Here is an 18568-nt window from a genome sequence, read left to right as displayed (position 1 = left end):
AGATGGGAAATATTCTATCCATGGCCTTGTATCCTCCTTTTGCCATTGCAGGAGAAAGTCTAATGTCAGGGGTTCATCACTACATTATGCAATATGATGCTATAATAATAGAAATGGTCTCCAATTTGTTTTGGGCGATCAACTACAAAGTAAGCTCATATTGAAAGAGAAAAGTGGTTACTGGATATCAGTTTGATTTGGTCACAGCCACTGTTTATGGAAATATGACCTTGGACTACATTGTCCAGATAATGATGCATTCACTTATTTGATATGAGCAGTGCTTTCAGTTAGTGATCTGGTCAGGTTCAATTTGATTTTTTTTTTAATTTAAATTTAAAATTAAATTAGGGTAAGGAACTAACCCTGAGATTGAGCTAAGTTTTGATACCTTTGTCCTGTTAATTTCTACTTCCATGCCCATAAATGTATTGTTAAGATGTCAGTTTCCTCTTGAATGTTTGCTTATAACTCCCTTGCCAAGTCTGAATCCTGTTCTCATGCTTTTGCCAGTGCTCTGGCATGCCTGCATTTAGCAAATCCACATATCAATCCCCCTGTTCATCTTCACCTTTGTGCTTGCTTGACCCAAAACTGAACCCAGTCAGATGTCTTGATTTTTTTTAAACTAGTCTTCATTTTTTGTCTTTCATGGTAGTGTGCCATATTTCTATCCAATGTACCAATTCTCTGGTACTTTGCATTAGTTTGAATTTTGGCCTCCCATGTTTTGATTGTCTGCATCTGTGGTAAAGAATGCTACAGATCCTTAACTCCTTGAATAATTTTCTCTTCAATTTTTTTGTCCAAAGACTGACAACACTACCCAAATCCAGTTGTCCTCACTGCCAAAATTGGATTTCAATGAGAATTTTAAATGTAGTAGTGGTTTTCAGTTGGACTGCAGCCACATTAAATCACTATTAAAGGATCCAAGTAACTGTTCAAAAGAAGTAGCCAAATATGATCACATTGGTTGTCATATTTGCAAATGTTGAACAAATCGATATAAAGTAAAACCTCATCTGGAGTTCAAGCAACCAGCCAAAAAAATTGCAGAAAATAACTAGGTAAAAACTACCTATTGGCACATCTCGCTGTTCGCGCAACGCACAATCTCAAGCAACCACAAAATTCACTTATTTGGCATCGACTATTCCCCATAGGTGCCAGATAGCAGAGGTTAAGGAACTAATTATTTTGCTGCCCCGAATGTGTAGATGAGTAACTTCTGGTGGAAGAACATGAACAAAATAAATGGAGTTTTGTAAATAGCTACTTAGTCATTGTGTAATTAAGTAAAAGGGTCTGTTTCTGTGCCTGTGCCTGAATGAGGCACAGTAAAATCTAGCATGGGTAATTTTTTTGGGGGGTGGGGGGGAAAGTGTAAGTGATGTTTATATTGAGTTTGTTCTCCCATCAATTGAAGTTGTCTCAATTGCCCACACTTGGGATGTATAGGGATTTGCCCTTCAAAGATGCTTTGAGAATATCCTTAACCTTTTTACCTGGTAACCTTTCATGTGTTTTGGGAATCTGGTGTGCAAGTTACATGGCCTGCACAAGGGAACTGACAATGAAAGCAGATCCCTGGGCACCCCCTGAACCCTCTCCCACTGGGTTGCAGGTCACATTCTCTGTGCAGTCACTGGGTTGCAGATTCAACATCCAGAACATAAACATTGGCATGTTTGTACTGCATGTGGATTGGGAGGACCTTGTGGAAACAGTGTTGATGCAACCTCTATTACTTAATGGTACTCGCTACAAATATCCCACATCTTGGAGTCCACTCAGTTGTCAGAGGATATTCCAGATTTCTCTGTGAGGTGATAGGAATAGAGCTTAAGAACAAAAGATGGGGAGGGGCATAGTACAAGCTTCCTAACAGATAGGAGATAGAGGAGCAGGAATTAAAGTTCATCCAGGGAACATTTGAATCCGATCAGTGCCTAGAGAGTCCTGGAGCCATGAGACTGATCCTGGAATCTGAAGCAGAAAGACAGTCTGCTGGAGGGACTCGGCAGATCAAACAGCATCAGTAAGTGTGTTTTGGGCCAAACTCCTTATGACTGCAGGGGGGAGATGGCCAGTACAATAAGGACAGAGTGGGAGGATTTGGATGAGCTGTAAAAGATTAGTGAACAGAGGGGTTGAATGATGACAGATGAATACCTTTATACAATATCACTAGAGATAGTGCTGAGCAAACTAGTGGGCTAAAAAAACACCTCACTCCCCCTGATTGCATCCCAGGGTACTGAAAGAAATGGCAGAATGTACCCATTGTACTGTTGGTAATTTGCCAAAATTCTCTGGGCTTGGGGTAGGTCCCAGTAAACTAGAAGATAGCAAATCTCATGCCACTTATTTTTAAATGGGGTGGGCAAAAGGCAGGTTAATATATAGTAGGGAAAATGTCGAGCTATTAATGAAGAGAGAAATATCTGAACAGAAAATGTCCATCAGGCAGATGCAACATAGGTTCAGGAAGGACAGATCAAACAGGTTCGGGAAGGACAGATCATGTTTAATTCATTTGAATTTTTTGAGGATGTAGAATGAGGTGAATAAGAAGAGTAGGTGGATTTTCAGGTGCTGAAAGATTTCTACAGATAAAGTTGTAGAGAGTTGGGATCATGGCATGGTTAGAGGGTTGGGATAAAATTGGTGTTCGAGTTGGTACAGTGGTGAATGGGGTGCTGGCCTGCAACTGTTCAATGTACATAAATGATTTGGAAGAGGGGACCAAGTGTAGCATTTCCAAATTGGTGGCTGATTTGAAATGAAGTGGAAAAATGTAGAGGTCACCTGCAGAGAGAGATAGATGGGTTAAGTGAGTGGGCAAGGATCTGGCAAATGGATGCCAATATGAGGTCATCAAATTTGGAAACAAAAATAAATAGGACTATTTAAATGGTGGGAAGATGCTTGAAGCTCTTGTGAAAGAAATAGCAGTTTTTTTTTAAAAGGATGGGGAAGTAGAAAGGGAAGGAAGCAGCATTACCTGTCAGGGATAGTATCATGGCTATAGAAAGGGAAGATGCTGCAGAAGGAGAGTCCACTAAGTAGGTGTGGGTGGAATTCAGAAATAGGAAGGGAGCTATCACTGTGCTGGGAGTAGTCTATAGGCCCCCAAATAGCTCTCAGGATACAGATAAGCAAGCAGGTTTTGGAATGGTGTGGGAAATACAGGGTTGTAGTTATGGGTGATTTCAACTTTCCTAATACTAGTATGTGGACTTGAGGTGAGGCCATACTGGATCTTGTTCTGGGGAATGAACCTGGTCAGGTGGCGGACTTCTTGGTGTTGGAGCATTTTGGTGAGAGTGATCACATTCCCTTAGCTTCAATGTAGCTATGGAAAAGAATATAAACAGTCAAACTGGGGAAGGCCTAATTATGAAGACTTGAGGCAGGAACTAGTGTAAATAAATTGGAAACCTGTTTAAGGGTAAAAACACAGAAGTAATGTGGAGGAAGTTTAGGGATCACTTAAGCAGGGTTCAAGATGGATGTTTGTCCCACTGGGACAAGAAAAAGGTGGTAGGAAAAGGGAACTGGCTGATGAAACAGGTCAGGCAACAAGTCAAGAGGAAGAAGAAAGCATCTATTAGATATAGGAAACAGGAAGGGCTCAAGAGAAGTATATGGTAGTCAGAAAGGACTTGAGAGCTCAAAGGGGGTATGAGAAGGCCTTAGCATGTAGAATTAAGGAGACCCCCAAGTTCTAAACATCTGAAGAACAGAAGGAAGGGGTAAAGGTGGGGCTGCTAAAGGATAAGGGTGACAATGTGCCTGGAGGGTGAGGAGGCCCTAAATTAAAAATTTGTCAAGATAAAGGGGCTTTGATCACAGTGAGGTTGAAATTGAACAGGCCTGTGTGCTGGACAATGTTGAGATTATGAAGTGGAAGTGTTTGATCTTAAAAAAATATCAAGATTGATCAAGTCCCTGGGGCTGGATGTGATGTATGCTAGGCTGCTGTGGAAAGAGAGAGAAGAGATAGCTGAGGCAATAAGTATGATCTTTGAATCCACTTTGGCTGCAGGAAAGGTGCTGGAGGATTGAAGAATGGCAAATGTCCCCTTTTTAAAAACAAAAGGTAACAGAATACTGGGAATTATGGACCAGTGAGTCTTGCATCAGTGGTGTGAACACTAATGGAGAGGATTCTTAAGGATGGGATCTATGAGCATTTGGAGTACAGTCTAATCAAGGATAGTCAGCATGGCTTTGTGAAGGGATGATTGTACCTCATGATCCTAACTGAGTTTTTTGAGGTGGTAACAAAAGAAATTAGAGGGTAGAGTGGTAGATGTGGTCTACATGGATTTTAGCAAGGCTTTTGACATGCAGAGTTGGGCAGAACAGTGGCAGATAGATTTTAATCTGGATAAGTGTGAGGTGATGCATATGGAAGGACTAACCAGAAGAATGAGTACAGGGATAAGTTTTTACATTGGGTTGTGGGTGCCTGGAATGCCTTGCCTGTGCTAATGGTGGGAACTGTAAGCACACTTTGACTCTTTCAAGCATTTAAATGTCATTAAATGCACAGCACAGTTAGTGTAGCAGGTAGCACAATGCTGTTACAGCACCAGTGATTGGGACTAGGGTTTAAATCCTATGCTGTCTTTAAGGAGTTTGTAATTTCTCCCAATGCCTGTGTGGGTTTTACCCAGGGTCTCTGGTTTTGTTCCTTCCATTTGAAGTACCAGGGGTTGTAGGTCAATTGGGTGGCATGGGCTCGTGAGCTAAAAGAGCCTGTTAAAGTCTTGTATGTTTGTCTCAATTTAAATTGTATCTGAGTGTTTTACTTTTATTACCCTAGTTTATATTTCCACACACAGTGCACTGCTGTTCACTCCTCTAATCCAGGGAAGTCGCTGGTTCATATGTAGGACTGCTGTCAAAAGAGGAGAGTCTGGACTTCATTCAGGTGAGTAGACAGGAAGTCTGGGAAATGAACTGACAGGGAGGTCATGGTCCAGGGGAGCAGTTGAAATGGAGGCCAGAAACGCTGGAGGCAGGAGCAGGTAAGATCTCCTCGAGCACTTTTGCACAGTCCGCAGTAAGAGCATGGATCTCCCAGGGAGCTACCCATTTCAATTCCCTACCCCATTCCCATGCTAACATGGCTGTCCATGGTTCCATGCATTGCCAGACTGAGACCACCCACAAATTGGAGGAACAACTCCTTGTATTCTGCCTGGGCACCCTCCAACCGGATGGTATTGTTACAAGCCCAGAGGACTCAAAAAAAAACCCTGCAGCAACAGAAATTATCCAAGACATGGTTACTTAAACAAAAATGATTTTAATTTTCTTCATACAATCAACTTATTTCTATTAACTTCAGCCCCACTTCTAATTCTAACCGTGCATGTATATAATGTGTGTATGTGTTCAGGAAAGTTCTTTGTTTCACTGTCCAAATCATTTACTTTTTCACTTCTCCAAGTTCACTGGGATCAGGCAATTTTCCATACTGTGCACAGAATTTAACATTTATGATCTTCATGTTCTTTAAAACTTAAATTGTAACAGCTCAAGAAAGTTTTGGAGAGATATTTGTTGTTCATTGGACACACACAAATTGATCTTCAATCAGCCACTCCAGTGTCTTGCTGAAGAAACTTAACAGCTTGTGGGTTTTTTCAAAAGAACAAAGAGTTCTTTCTCCTCTATTTCAGGAGAAACCCAGTATCAAACCAAAGTCTCTTGTAATTGACTACAAGGGTTTAGAATAGGCTGAACTCAGAATTCTCTCTCTCTCCATCCACTCATCCCCCCGCCCCACTGTCTTCAAAACCACATGACCCCTCTTAGAGCAGCAGACTTCAACCAGAAATTTGGATTGCTGGCATCAGTTTAGCAACAAAAGATTAATAATTTTCTGAGCCTGGACATCTGTTCAAACATGCTGTGCCTTTAAAGACAATAGTCCATTTCAATACTACAACATATTTCCAAATAATATTTACTTGTGAAGTCTTCACAGCCACTTTTCATGGTTTCTGTAAAGTCGATAGCAGACATGAAGGCTCCATCTGCACGTTTTTGCATTCCAAATTATTTTTTTTGTGAAATGTTAATGTCTCATAAAATGTAAACTAAAACCTAAACCCCCCCCCCACAATCTAACTTTACCCCTTAAGATATTTTATTCCTTAATTGTATTAACTTATTCTGTAACAGTAATAATATCAACTTCTCCGGATTCTGTTAACCTCCACCAAACCCCCTTCCCCTATATTTGTCTTTCCTCATGCTCTGTCATTCTCTTTCCCTCTGTTTTCTTTTGTGCTGCTGCATTCATAGAGCCTCTCCCGATTAAATTCTCTCCTTTCCTCTCCTGTCCTTCCATGTCCAATTATGGCCTTTTTTCTGTTAGCCTGTGCTCCTTCCCCTCCTCTCCCCAGCCTCTTTTACTGGTGCCTGCCTGCATTTTGCTTATGCCTTTAAGGGCTCAGGCCTAAAATGTTGATTATATATCTTCCTATGGCAAGCTACGTGACTTGCTGAGTTCCTCCAGTGTTTTCACTAAGAAGATCTCAACCCTTCCAGGATGCACAACTCCTACAAGGCGGAAATTAGCTGGGGTTGGGTCTTTTGATTTTTGTTTTTTGAGCAAATTGTCAGAATTCAATCATAATGCATTTATCACATTAACTCGCTCATTTCATATTTTGGAGATTTTCTAACACCCGTGACAACTGGAAATATAAATTTAACATTCAATATTGTTCATTTCAACCATCAACTTCAGTTAAACATAATTCCTGCCCATTGGGATGATTTCCATTTCTCTTCAGTGTAGTCCCATTTCTTCCCAAGAAATTAAAAATGGGAAAGGCCTTGCTTGCATAAATCTGATACAGCATTATTTTTGGCTTAAGCCCAGTGTGTCAATGGTGAACAAATGTCATTTGTCCTCACAGTGAATTTCTGTTGAGCTCTTAAAGATTAAATGAATCACGCCGAGAGTTTCCTGGTAGTTCCTTTCGGTTCACTATTTGCTGAAATAAATAAATTGTTACTCCCATCTCTCTTTGGAATCTAGAATGACATGTCTGCTATTCCCAGTGGCCATATTCCTGCTGCACTCCTACCCAAGCGCTTAAGCATCTCGATCTGTATCTGCTGCAGCTCAAGTAGGATAGCAGCAGCAAAGATTAAATTAATAAATGAATAGGTCTGTGTTAAATCTCAGCCCTCTGCTCTAAAATTCTTTTGATCAGTGCCAGGAGTGGGCCTACTAATTACAGGGTAATTATTACAATTAGAATGATTAAGGTCTCAGTGGGGCTTAGCACAAAGGTACATGGCATCAGTGAACCGACATTAGGGTAAAAACAATTGTTAAGACATTTCCGGCATGCGGTAAAATCCATGAAGGCTCTGCTCAAAATATAAAGGCCTGCTTTCTTTGCAGAAACTTACCTTATTTGCCGTATGTTTATAGCATCTTTATATAATTTTTCTCGTCTTGTTTTCAAGAAAGCTGTTCACTGTGTAACCACTTTTTTTCCACAAATTAAAATAAAAGTGCTGGAGAAACTTGGAAAGTGGACAGAAGGGCAGGACTGGCAACTCGCATTTCAGGATATAGAAGATTCAGGCATGAAGGGGGATGGAAGACAGGAGGGGACACTGAGTTATTAATCAATAACTAGGAAGGGGGGCGGTCTTAGAAGGTTCTCAAATGAGGCCATGTGGGAAGAGCTTTGTTAGAAGTGAAAGCATAGGCAATCATTTGATTGAGCTTGTACAACAGGCCTCCCAACATTTGAGTGAGAGAGAGCTGATACTCAGGTAAGCCACAGAGAGATGCAAGAGGAATGAGATTGTATCCTCCGTAGTAAATGGAGTTTCTTAGTGTGAAAAGATAAGGCAGGAGGATTTTTAATAAAGGCATCCAGAACTTTCTGTCCCAGAGCATACAGTCCTATGAGAAATGAGGTTGGGCATGTGGGTAAATATCAGTGGGGGAGCACGTAGGGGACAGTATTCATAATTAAGTTTCAAAGTAGTTATGGAAAAAGATGCAGAGATTCTGAAAAAGTCAAAACTGGGGGAGGCCATGCTTTTACAGTGAGAGACAGATGCAAAGGGACCATCTACTTACAAGAAGATGTATGCTTGGGAAGCTGGAGCCATTTGAGAGTAAAATAGAGTTTAGGGCCAAAGTATTTGCATAAGGACGGGCAGCAAGACCAGGGATCCCAGATGTCAAGGGATTGAAGAAGCAAACATACTGACAAAAGTTAGACCCTTCAGAAGTATGGAGAGTACATTGTTCTAGTTATATGTTCTCGTTATGTCCTCTTTCCAATTTTTGGGAAGGACATGGAGGTGAGGGGTTTGGAGGGTTATTGGCAGTGAGTGGGAGGTTTGAGCTAGTGGAGTTGTTCTAGTGAACCGGTGCGGACTCTAAAGGCTGATATGGCTTGTTTCTGCTCCGTAAATGGTTATATGGGTATATCGTACCTTGTCTTTAGTTCTTAATTTAACTTGACTCCAAATTGTTTCCTCTCTTTGGAATAAGTGAGCCGACAGGTTTGATATTGACTGCTTCATAATACCGTGTAGTCGCCCTCGTCTCCCTTATCGCTAGAAGGGCCATATTAATGAGATGGAACGATGTTGGCCCTCCCACTCATACTCAGTGGTTGTCCATATGATGGCACATCTAACTTTGGGGAAAAAAATAAATGTTCTTCTGCTGAAATGAATCTTAACTTTGTTTCATTATGGGGTTTGTTTCTTAATTACTTTCAAAATTTGTAAGATTAATTGTTTCTGGTTTTGACCCCATTGTTTGCCTTTTATTAGTAGTAGTGAACTGTTTGTGTTAAGCCAGTAGCCACTGAAGGGAGGGGATTGATAATTAGTATAGAGTTTTTTTTTTACTTTTCAGTGCAAAGTAGGTTTCAATACCATTTTTATTGCTCCACAAGATTTGTTAATATTTTATTGTCATGTACCTATGTCACATTTATTTGACGAAACCAATAAAAATCTTGAAAAAGTGTGTGGTGAGAGAGAAATTTGGAGTGCGAAGAGGGACCACAGAATATCACTGGCAAATAAAAGAATGTAAAAAGGCATTTTACAAGTATGCTACGAGGTTGGGTGAGCTCTTCCAGTAGCACGGAAAGTGCAACACTGTTACAGCACCAGTGATTGGGACTGGGGTTCTGATACTGCACTGTCTGGAAGGAGTTTTAAGTTCTCCCTATGTCTAAGTGGGTTTTCTCCAGGGGCTCCAGTTTCCTCCCATCATTTAAAACTTGCATGGGCCAAAAAGGCCTGCAACCATGCTGGATGTCTTTTTTAATTTTTTTTTTTAATTTCACCCATGTTCAGAAAGAAGTAAAACCATGTAATTGGAGCTTTCAACTGCAATGGTCAAATTCTCTAGCGCATTAAGATTGAAAAAGAGGTTTTGGGGCGGCACAATTGACTTAGCGGTTGGTGCGTACCTTTATAGCACCAGCAGTAGGAACTGGGGGCTCCACTTACCTCCCACCATTTGAAAAGTACCGGGGGGGGTATAGGTTAATTGGGTGAAAATTTTGCAGCATGGACTTGTGGGCTGAAATGGCCTGTCACTGTGCTGTATGTCTTTAAAAAATATTAGATGTCTAAGCTGTGATAAAGTTTAATAAATTACCACCATCTGATGAGATTTATCCTGGGCTCTGATGAGAGGTAAGGGAGGAGATTGCTGGGGTCCAAACTATACATCTGTCTGCAATGGAGGTGCCAATGCACAAGACAGGAAAAGGCTACAGAGTGGTGAATTCAGCCAGTGCCATTATGGGCAATAGTCCTCACTCCATTAAGGACATGTACAAGAGGCAATGTCTCAAGTAAGCAGTCTCTATCAAGAATTCTCACTACCCAGGTCATTACTCTCTTCACAATTCTGCCATCAGGAAGGAGGTATAGGAGCCTGAAGTTGAACACCCAACAACACCAAAGACAGCTTCTTCCCCCTCCACCATCAGATTTCTAAATGGACAATAACCACAGACACTACCTCACTTTCTCTTCCATGCATTAATTTATTTAATATTTTTTAAATGTAATTTATAGCAATTTCTGCCCTAAAATAATGAATCTTGTCATGTGCATGACAATAAATTCTGATTCTATTTAAATGTCAGCTGGCCACAGGTGAAGTGCAAATGACTGGAAGACAGCAAATGTGGTCATTTATTTCTGTAAGACAGCACTGACTGGTCAGATAATTCCAGGCCAGTGAGTTGTAACTGGAAAAGGAATTGGTATCATTAAGTTGAGGGCAGTATAAGAGAACTGATTGCAGTATGAGACACACTTGGTGAAGATGTCACCAGCGTGGGTTATCCTTTTCCACTGACAGCTCTGTCATCCTGCCTCCCCAAGGATGGAGGTTTAACTGGAGAAACAGGTATGTGCTTTATACAACCTGTCAATTTGATGGCGATTCCACAGCATCTGTGTAAGGAAAAGAACGGTCGATGTTTCAAGTTGAGACCCATTGCAGAGACCAGACCTGAAACATCATCTTGTTACTTCCACAGATGTCATCTGACCTGTTGAGTTCCTGGAGCAGTTTCATTTTTTGGCTGATGGATCGAACAGCCGTGTGTGTGGCTGCAGCAGCTGGAAGTGAATCCACGGACACTCAATGTCTCTGAAGGGGCTCTTTTGCTTTTCTTTCTTGTGCTGTAAGAGCGGCACCAAGAGATACTGTTGTCAACTCTTTGCCTTTCAGCAGGCAGAAGGTGTTTTTGAGTAATATCACATGTTCTGTTCTATTACATGACAATAAAAGAATCTTAATATACAAGGACATTTTATGATTACTTTTAACAATGGATATTAGACATTACACAGTTTAAATTCAGGCAGGTGAGGCTAATTAATTTCTGAAGGAGGTTTGCCTGTGCCCAGGAAAAGTGAAGGATGGCTAGCATACACTGACATGATAGGATACTGGAGGGATTGAGCAGGTATGAATGACTGAGAAAGGCATAGAGAGTATGCACTAATAATACAGTTTCAGCTAAGCAAAAATAACTCAGGAAATTATAGGCCAGTGAGATTGACATCAGTAGTCGGTAAGTTCCAAGAGATCAGATATACAAGTATAATAAAACCTCTGGCATCTGGAATTCAAGCAAAGAAAATAAATTTTAAAACTAAAATAAATAAAAATAAAATAATAGGTAAAAGTACAGTAAAACTCCTGGTGTCTGGAATTCAAGCAATCAGTAGCCTCAAGCAACTGGCAAAAAAGAAATTCAAAGAAAATAAATATAAAAATTAAAATAAATAAGAATAAAGTAATAGGTAAAAATATGCAAGTTAAAAATTGTAAAAGTAAATGTTCTCTGAAGTAACACATAAACCTTTGGTGAAGATGGGAGCAAATATTCAACCAGCAGAGTGCTTTGGTCATGCTTTGCTCATAGCAAAGGTTTGAATAAAGTTGCATGAAACAGCAATGGTGTCACCCAAGATGAAGAGCTGGTTGATTCTGCTTACCATTAGGATGACTCTTAAAATGTCTCTTTCTCACTGCCCTAAGTGTGGCCCTGATCAGAGGCTTTATCTATAAACCTGAGGTGAGGTTGGGGGGGAGGGGGGGGTTAATTATGATACTGTTTGTCTTCTGGGCAGCTCTGTAGAAAGGGAGGAACTTGTAGATGCAGCAATGGTTAAATATTTTCAATGAATGTGATTGAAAATAAGGTAAAAATGCTTTAAGATTTATACATTCATGCAAGTAAAATTTGTCAGGTGTAAGTACAATATAGTATTTTTGTTTTTTAAATTGTTTATTCTTAATGAAGCCATTAGTTAGGCATTGTCAGAAAATAATCTTATCTACCAATCCCTCTAGGTGCTGGATACCCTGACTTTTACAGTGTTTGATATTCAGGGACTGATTAGGGATAAGTCAACATGGCTTTGTGCATGGTACGTAGTGTTTATACTGTCGCATTCACGAACTTAACTCTGTCAGGAATGGTGCAGCCCACCGCCAATGATGTAAATGATGTGACGGGCAGGGGTAATAACGCACATGTGGGAATGTATTAAGTGACAGTATCTGGGTGATGAATCTCAAATCCAGGAGGAGAGCGAGAGTGTTAGAATCACACGTGTAGCAGTGAGCCAATGAGAAGGTCAGAGAAGTTTGGGTGGTGTTTGGAGAAGTGAAGAATGCAGCGTTGTGTCTAGTAAATAATAAAAGAAACTCAACTTTCATGTACTGGAGAAAATGAGAATATTTTGAAGTTTCAGTAGTTAACATACACAGTCAGAAAAACAGAGATAGAGTGAGATCTAATTCTACATGGACCAAGTCGTGGTCAAGTCAAGTCCCAAGACGGTTCAATCGTAGCTGTACAGAGCTTACATTTTATCATATTTGGTTATAGTGGACATTCCTTGGGTACTAATTATGCAACAGGTCATTGACATAAAGCAGAGGTTACTGACTTGGCATAATTGCATAGTCACGAGATACTTATAATGGAGGCTGACATAGGATATTACATTCCTCCCTTCTAGATCATGACTTCTATAACTCTTAAGTCATGTGTCTTCAAGAAAACATGATCACATTTTTCAACTTGGTATTAGGGCATACAATAGATATTGTACCTTATCCTTTTAACTGTATCAAAGATTTAGTTTCTGCTGTTTCAATTCCAAATCAATTACTCAACGACTGAGTATTATGGCTTATTACAGTACACTTTTATTTTGAGGGAGTGTAGCAGGTTATTTCAGATCTTGCATTGAATCTGGAATTATGACATAGATAGGCCAATCATCACACAGACTTATACAATACCGTAAGCTTAAGGTTCATAACGTTTTGGAGGTCGAACGACTCTGCCTGACCGTGTAACTGAGTGGAATTTCTTTGTCGACTTGAGCTGGGACTGATTAGTCACTAAGATCAGAATTAGGAGTTGAGTGTGATCATCTAAATCAACATGTGTGTGCGGTTCAGACGGATCATCTACAGATTCATTACTCCTAGAGTCATCTGGTATCGGATGATCTGCATCTAGAGCTCCAGAGTCATCTGGTATCAGATGATCTGCATCTAGAGTCCCAGAGTCATCTGGGATCAGGTGATCTGCATCTAGAGTCCCAGAGTCATCTGGGATCAGATGATCTGCATCTCAAGTCCCAGAGTCATCTGGGATCAGATGATCTGCATCTCAAGTCCCAGAGTCATCTGGGATCAGATGATCTGCATCTAGAGTCCCAGAGTCATCTGGGATCAGATGATCTGCATCTAGAGTCCCAGAGTCATCTGGGATCAGATGATCTGCATCTAGAGTCCCAGAGTCATCTGGGATCAGATGATCTGCATCTAGAGTCCCAGAGTCATCTGGGATCAGATGATCTGCATCTAGAGTCCCAGAGTCATCTGGGATCAGATGATCTGCATCTAGAGTCCCAGAGTCATCTGGGATCAGATGATCTGCATGAACAACTCTTCTATTGTTTCCTTGTACTCTAACCAAATATGAGAGTAGCCCCTTTATCAATACCATAGTCCCTGGTAGCCATCTTTCATCCTTCCCTCATATTTCTGACTCTAACTGATTGATAAAGATCAAATGATTGCATTTTGGGATGACCCTGTTTCTTTCATATTTGGTTCCAATTTGTTTCTACTCTATTTTCTGTTTGAGACTGGGTTTTACTAAAGAAAGTTGAGATTGCAGAATGCGTTTGAGGAATAACTCTGTTGGAGCTTTTTTCTGGTGGTTGTGTGCTGTGTATTTCTGTAATGAAGCAATGTGTTTGCTACCTTATGTTTATGGGGAGCTTCTTGTCAGATTTTTTCAAGCAACCACTTGAAAGTCTGAACATGCCATTCAGCTAAACCATTGTTGGGTTGTATGGCCAGCAAAGGGTGTGCTTGATGCCATTACCCTTGAGGAATGATGCAAACTCCTCAGATGTAAACTATGGGCCATTATCACTTACTACCTGTAAGGGTGATCCAAAACAGGCAAATAGGGGTCGCAGCACAGTGATGGTAGCTGCTGATATAGTGCTACTCATTGGAAATGCTTTAAGAGATTATTCATTTTATTCCCATAGACATGATTCCTATTTGAGAATAGATTTATTTTTGATATCAGTAGAATTAATCAAACTGATTGTAAAGCTAGACTATGATCAGATCATTCTCTACTTTTAATGACTTGTTTGATTCTTGAGAAAGAAGATTCGATTTATAGGTGGCTGATTCATTCTGTTGTTAAAGAGGGTTGACTTTTCTGATATTATAACAGAACAAATTCAATTTTTCTAAGCGATCAATTCTAATTCAGTGAATAATAAGTTTATTTTGAGGGATGCTTTAAAATCATATTTGAGAGGTTAACGAAAATTAAGAGAGTATACAAGAGAAGTTAATCAGTTGGAACAGGAAACAGAGGGCTTAAAGAAAGATTTTCAGAAAATGGCTTCAGTGGAGAAAAGGGAACAATTAATAAACAAAAACTTCAGTATAATACTATTCAGACTTATAGAAATGAAAAAAAAATTGATAATGAAAATAAAACAGAGGTATTATGAATTGGGAGTATGTGCTAAAAGTCCTTGCATGGCAAATAAAAGTTGAACAAAATTCTAGAATAATTAGTGTAGCTAAGAAAAAATTGAATAAAATTACTTATAAATGGGGGTGTGGCAAGATGGCATAAGGAATAGACGTGCCTTCCAGTCCTCTCCCGACTCTTTGGTGTTGTTTTGTCTTTAAATGCCCGTTAAAATCTTTTCAAGGTTAGATATAGTTAGAGCTGTTAAACTAGTTTCCAATGGTACAATTGTTGGAAAAAAAGCAAGAAAAAACAGCAACAGATTGTTAAGAAATTACATTTTCCGTAGATATTAGAGCCTACTTGTTTATAAGAAGCCAGGACTCAGCGTGGAATGGATCCAGGAGGAGAAGCACAGGAATCAGCAGTGGAGCTCCGTTCTCTGCCAGTAGGGCTCTTTAAAAATGGCACCCGGCAGCCCTTAGAACAAAGGGCTAGCCAGGTGCATGTATTTCAGTCAATGCCCGCTATGAGCGCTGTCACAGAGCCTTTGACAACTGAAACAGCTGGGAAGCTGCCAGCTGAAGGCTTGCAGTTAAAGGGACGTCCACTGACTGATGTAGTGGTGGCGCTGTGAAGTGCACCACCTGAAATGAAGATTCCTATAGACCACGATGCATCGGAGATGCTTGACAGAATATGGCTTGGGGATAACCCTCACCATCAACCTCCAAGTATTACTGGGGAGGTTATGGCGGGGGTTTTTACACGAAGTCACCCTGCAAGAAAAGCAGTTAAATTAAGGGAGGGAATACAAGATCTTTTGGCTATTCAGAAACAACTGGACCCTATTGTGTCTGAATCTACTTCAGTGGATAAGTTTCTTAAGAATCTTGAATCTAAGTTAACTGCTATATTGAAAGAATTTGTTAAAGTTTTAGATCAACTTGATACTAAACTTAATACCTTGGTGGATATTAATACTCAACAGATGGCTGATTTTTGAGCTTTTAAACTTAAAACGAGTGAAAGACTTGATTTTTGTGACCAAATTGAGGTACAAGATCAATTACAAGGTGTCAATAAAATAATTGAAACTTTACAAATTCAGAATAAAAATTTAATGAAAAAGGATGATTATTTGGAGAATCAATCTAGATGGAATAACATAAAAATTGTTGGTTTACCAGAAGATATGGAAGGATCAGATCCAAGAAAATTCTTTACTGAGTGGATTCCACAAATATTAGGACAAGATAAGTTCCCGGAAGGCTTAATACTGGAACGTGCACATAGAGTTTTGAGAAGAAAGCCTTCTTTTGGACAAAAGCCACGACCTGTTTTGGTTCGTTGTTTAAATTATTATGATAGAGAGACAATTTTGCATGTGGCCATAAGAAGTGCACAACAAAGAAGATCTCCTTTGATGGTTCAGAATAATCGTGTTTTTTTTATCCGGATTTGAGTCAAGAAGTTATGTCTCAATGACGTGAATTGAATTCTGTGAAAGAAGTGTTGTGGAAAAAAAGGTTATAAAGCAACATTTAGATATCCTGCAGTACTGAAGATTTTTCAAGATGGTTACCAATCAACATTTTTTGATGATCCTAAGGAAGCTATGGATTTTGCTCAATCGCTACCAATTATACAATTTCAGGAAAGACGTAGTCCTCCACAGTCTCCAAAGAGAGTGGAGATACAAGATGGGAATCGAATTCCAAGGAGAAATTGAAATAATGGTGGTCAAAGTGATAAAGTTGATTTAAAAATACTAAAAAGAATTTTTTTTCTCTTTTTGAGAAAATTTTAAATAATGATGATAGTTTATGTGAAAAACCCGATATTGTGTGGGAGTTACCTCAATGAGCGGTTGACCCAGGAGGAGGTAGCAGTTGCCTCCTGCCTGGTTTTTTTTCTTATTAATTTTTGGATTGAGGAGTGAAGGTTTTTTTTTATTATTTTTTAAAAACTTTTTATATTTTTTTGTAGTTTTAGGAGGGGATAAGGGGAGGGAGTGTTTTTTTCTTTTTTTTCCTTCTCTTTTTTTTTGTGTGTTCTTTTAAGTAATGTTTAAATTTAATTTTTTTTTAATACTTACGGTTTTAATAATTTTATTAAGTATAAGAAAGTATTTGCTTGTTTAAAAAAATTAAGAGTTGATGTGGTTTTTTTTTTGTAAAGTTTATTTAGTAGATAAGGAATATTTGAAATTTAAATCTGAATGGGATGGATAGGCTTTTTATTTTTTATTTAACTTCAAGGTGAAAAGAGTGGTAATTCTGGTGTAAATTATTTTATTATCTTAGTTACAGAATGAAGGGAATAATGGTGAAAGTTATAAATTGAATTGTACAATTCTTAATAAGGCTTGAATTTTGTTTGTTGTTTATGCTCCATTTGTTGAAGATATAGTTTTTGTTGTAGATGTATTTTTATTATTTGGATATGTGAATTTTAAAGTAATGATTGGGGATATTTAAATGTGGTATTGGGGCTTTTATTGGATAAGTATTCAAGAGCAAAAGGGAAAAATGGTGGAAGAGTACTAAAATTGATTTGTATAATGCTTAATGAGGTTTGGATTTTGTTTTAAGATGGTGGTTTATGTGACTAATATGATGATAGATGTGAAGTTAGTTGATATTTGGTGAAGGTTTATTTTTATAGAGAAAGTTTTTTTTAATTTTTTTTCCTCATGCTACAATTCTTTTTTAAGAATTGATTATTAATGTTTTTGGTTTTTTTTGTAAGTGGGTTTTTTTCTCTTGCATATATTACTAATCTTATTAATCCTTCACTCTTTATTGTGGGGGGAGAAGGAGGGGGGGTTGGATTAATTTGAGTCGGTTTATTAATGTTGTGTAATAATTATTGGGGGGGTATAGTTTGTTTAGATCACTGATGTTGTATTCTAATTTCATTATTTCATTTTTAAATTTTTTTAATGTAATCTTATATCTTATTCATGTTATAAAATCTTAAATAAAGTTTTTTAAAAATTACTTATAAACCTCAAGAAATTAATGATTAATTTAAATATTTTCACTTTAAATGATAAATCTGAATCAAGTCAATATGAAAATAAGATTGGTATGTTCCTATCTCAAATACATTTGCCTAGATTAACTAATGAGGAGCAAAGAGATTTAGATGCACCATTTACTGCAAGGGAAGTCAATGAGGTGTTGGGTTCATGACAAAGTAATAAGTCACTGGGGGAAGATGGTTTTACACTAGAGTTTTAAAAGAAATTGAAGGGCTTGTTGATTCCTTCTTTTACAGAGGTGTTAAATCAAGTAGTGGAATCACATTCTTTCCCAGATACTTTTTCAATTGTAATTTTCACCATAATACCAAAGAAGGATAGAGACCCATTAAAACAATCGTCATATCAGCAAATCAATTTATTAAATGTGGATTACAAATTTGTCACAAAAATGTGAGCAAATAGGCTAACTAAATACTTACTGAAATTAATCCATATGGACCAGACAGGTTTTGAAAAAAAAACTACAGCAGATAATGTCGCAAGATTGATTATCTTGATCTATTTGGCTCAGTAAAGGTGGGGGGGGGTGGATTTAAGCTTCACAGTATCCTTGGATGCAGAAAAGGCATTTGATAGACAAGAATGGAATTTTTTGTTTAAAGTTTTGGCTAAATTTAATCTGGGACAAGTCTTTATAAATTGGGTTAAGGCATTATATGAAAACCATAGTACAAAGGTTGTGACAAATGGACATGATTCTGCACCTTTTTAATTGACTAGGTCAAGTTGACAAGGCTGCCCTTTATTGCCAGCTATATTTATTTTAGTGATATAACCCTTAGCTGAATGAATATAGTCATACCCTGATATTAAGTGTATTAAAGTTAATCAAGAGGAGTATAAAATACATTTATTTCCAACAATGTCTTGATATACTTGACTGATCCCTTGAAGTCCTTACATCAATTACATTTAAGGTTGGAGGAATAGGGTGAAATATCAGGTT

The 18568-nt window shown here is 38.6% G+C and overlaps 1 long non-coding RNA gene across 1 annotated transcript; it reads left to right on the top strand.

Annotated features, from left to right (window-relative positions):
• Positions 1–4635: 4635 nt before the first annotated feature.
• LOC138762099 (uncharacterized) lies at positions 4636–10843 on the top strand. Its single transcript, XR_011356754.1, has 2 exons — positions 4636–4942; positions 10575–10843. It is a non-coding gene; the product is annotated as an uncharacterized lncRNA (long non-coding RNA).
• The last annotated feature ends 7725 nt before the right edge of the window (positions 10844–18568 follow it).

The sequence above is a fragment of the Narcine bancroftii genome, chromosome 1 (assembly GCF_036971445.1).
Source record: "Narcine bancroftii isolate sNarBan1 chromosome 1, sNarBan1.hap1, whole genome shotgun sequence".
Lineage (NCBI taxonomy): Eukaryota > Metazoa > Chordata > Chondrichthyes > Torpediniformes > Narcinidae > Narcine > Narcine bancroftii.
Note: the sequence above shows the minus strand (reverse complement) of the source record. Positions and strands in the feature narration are given on the sequence as shown.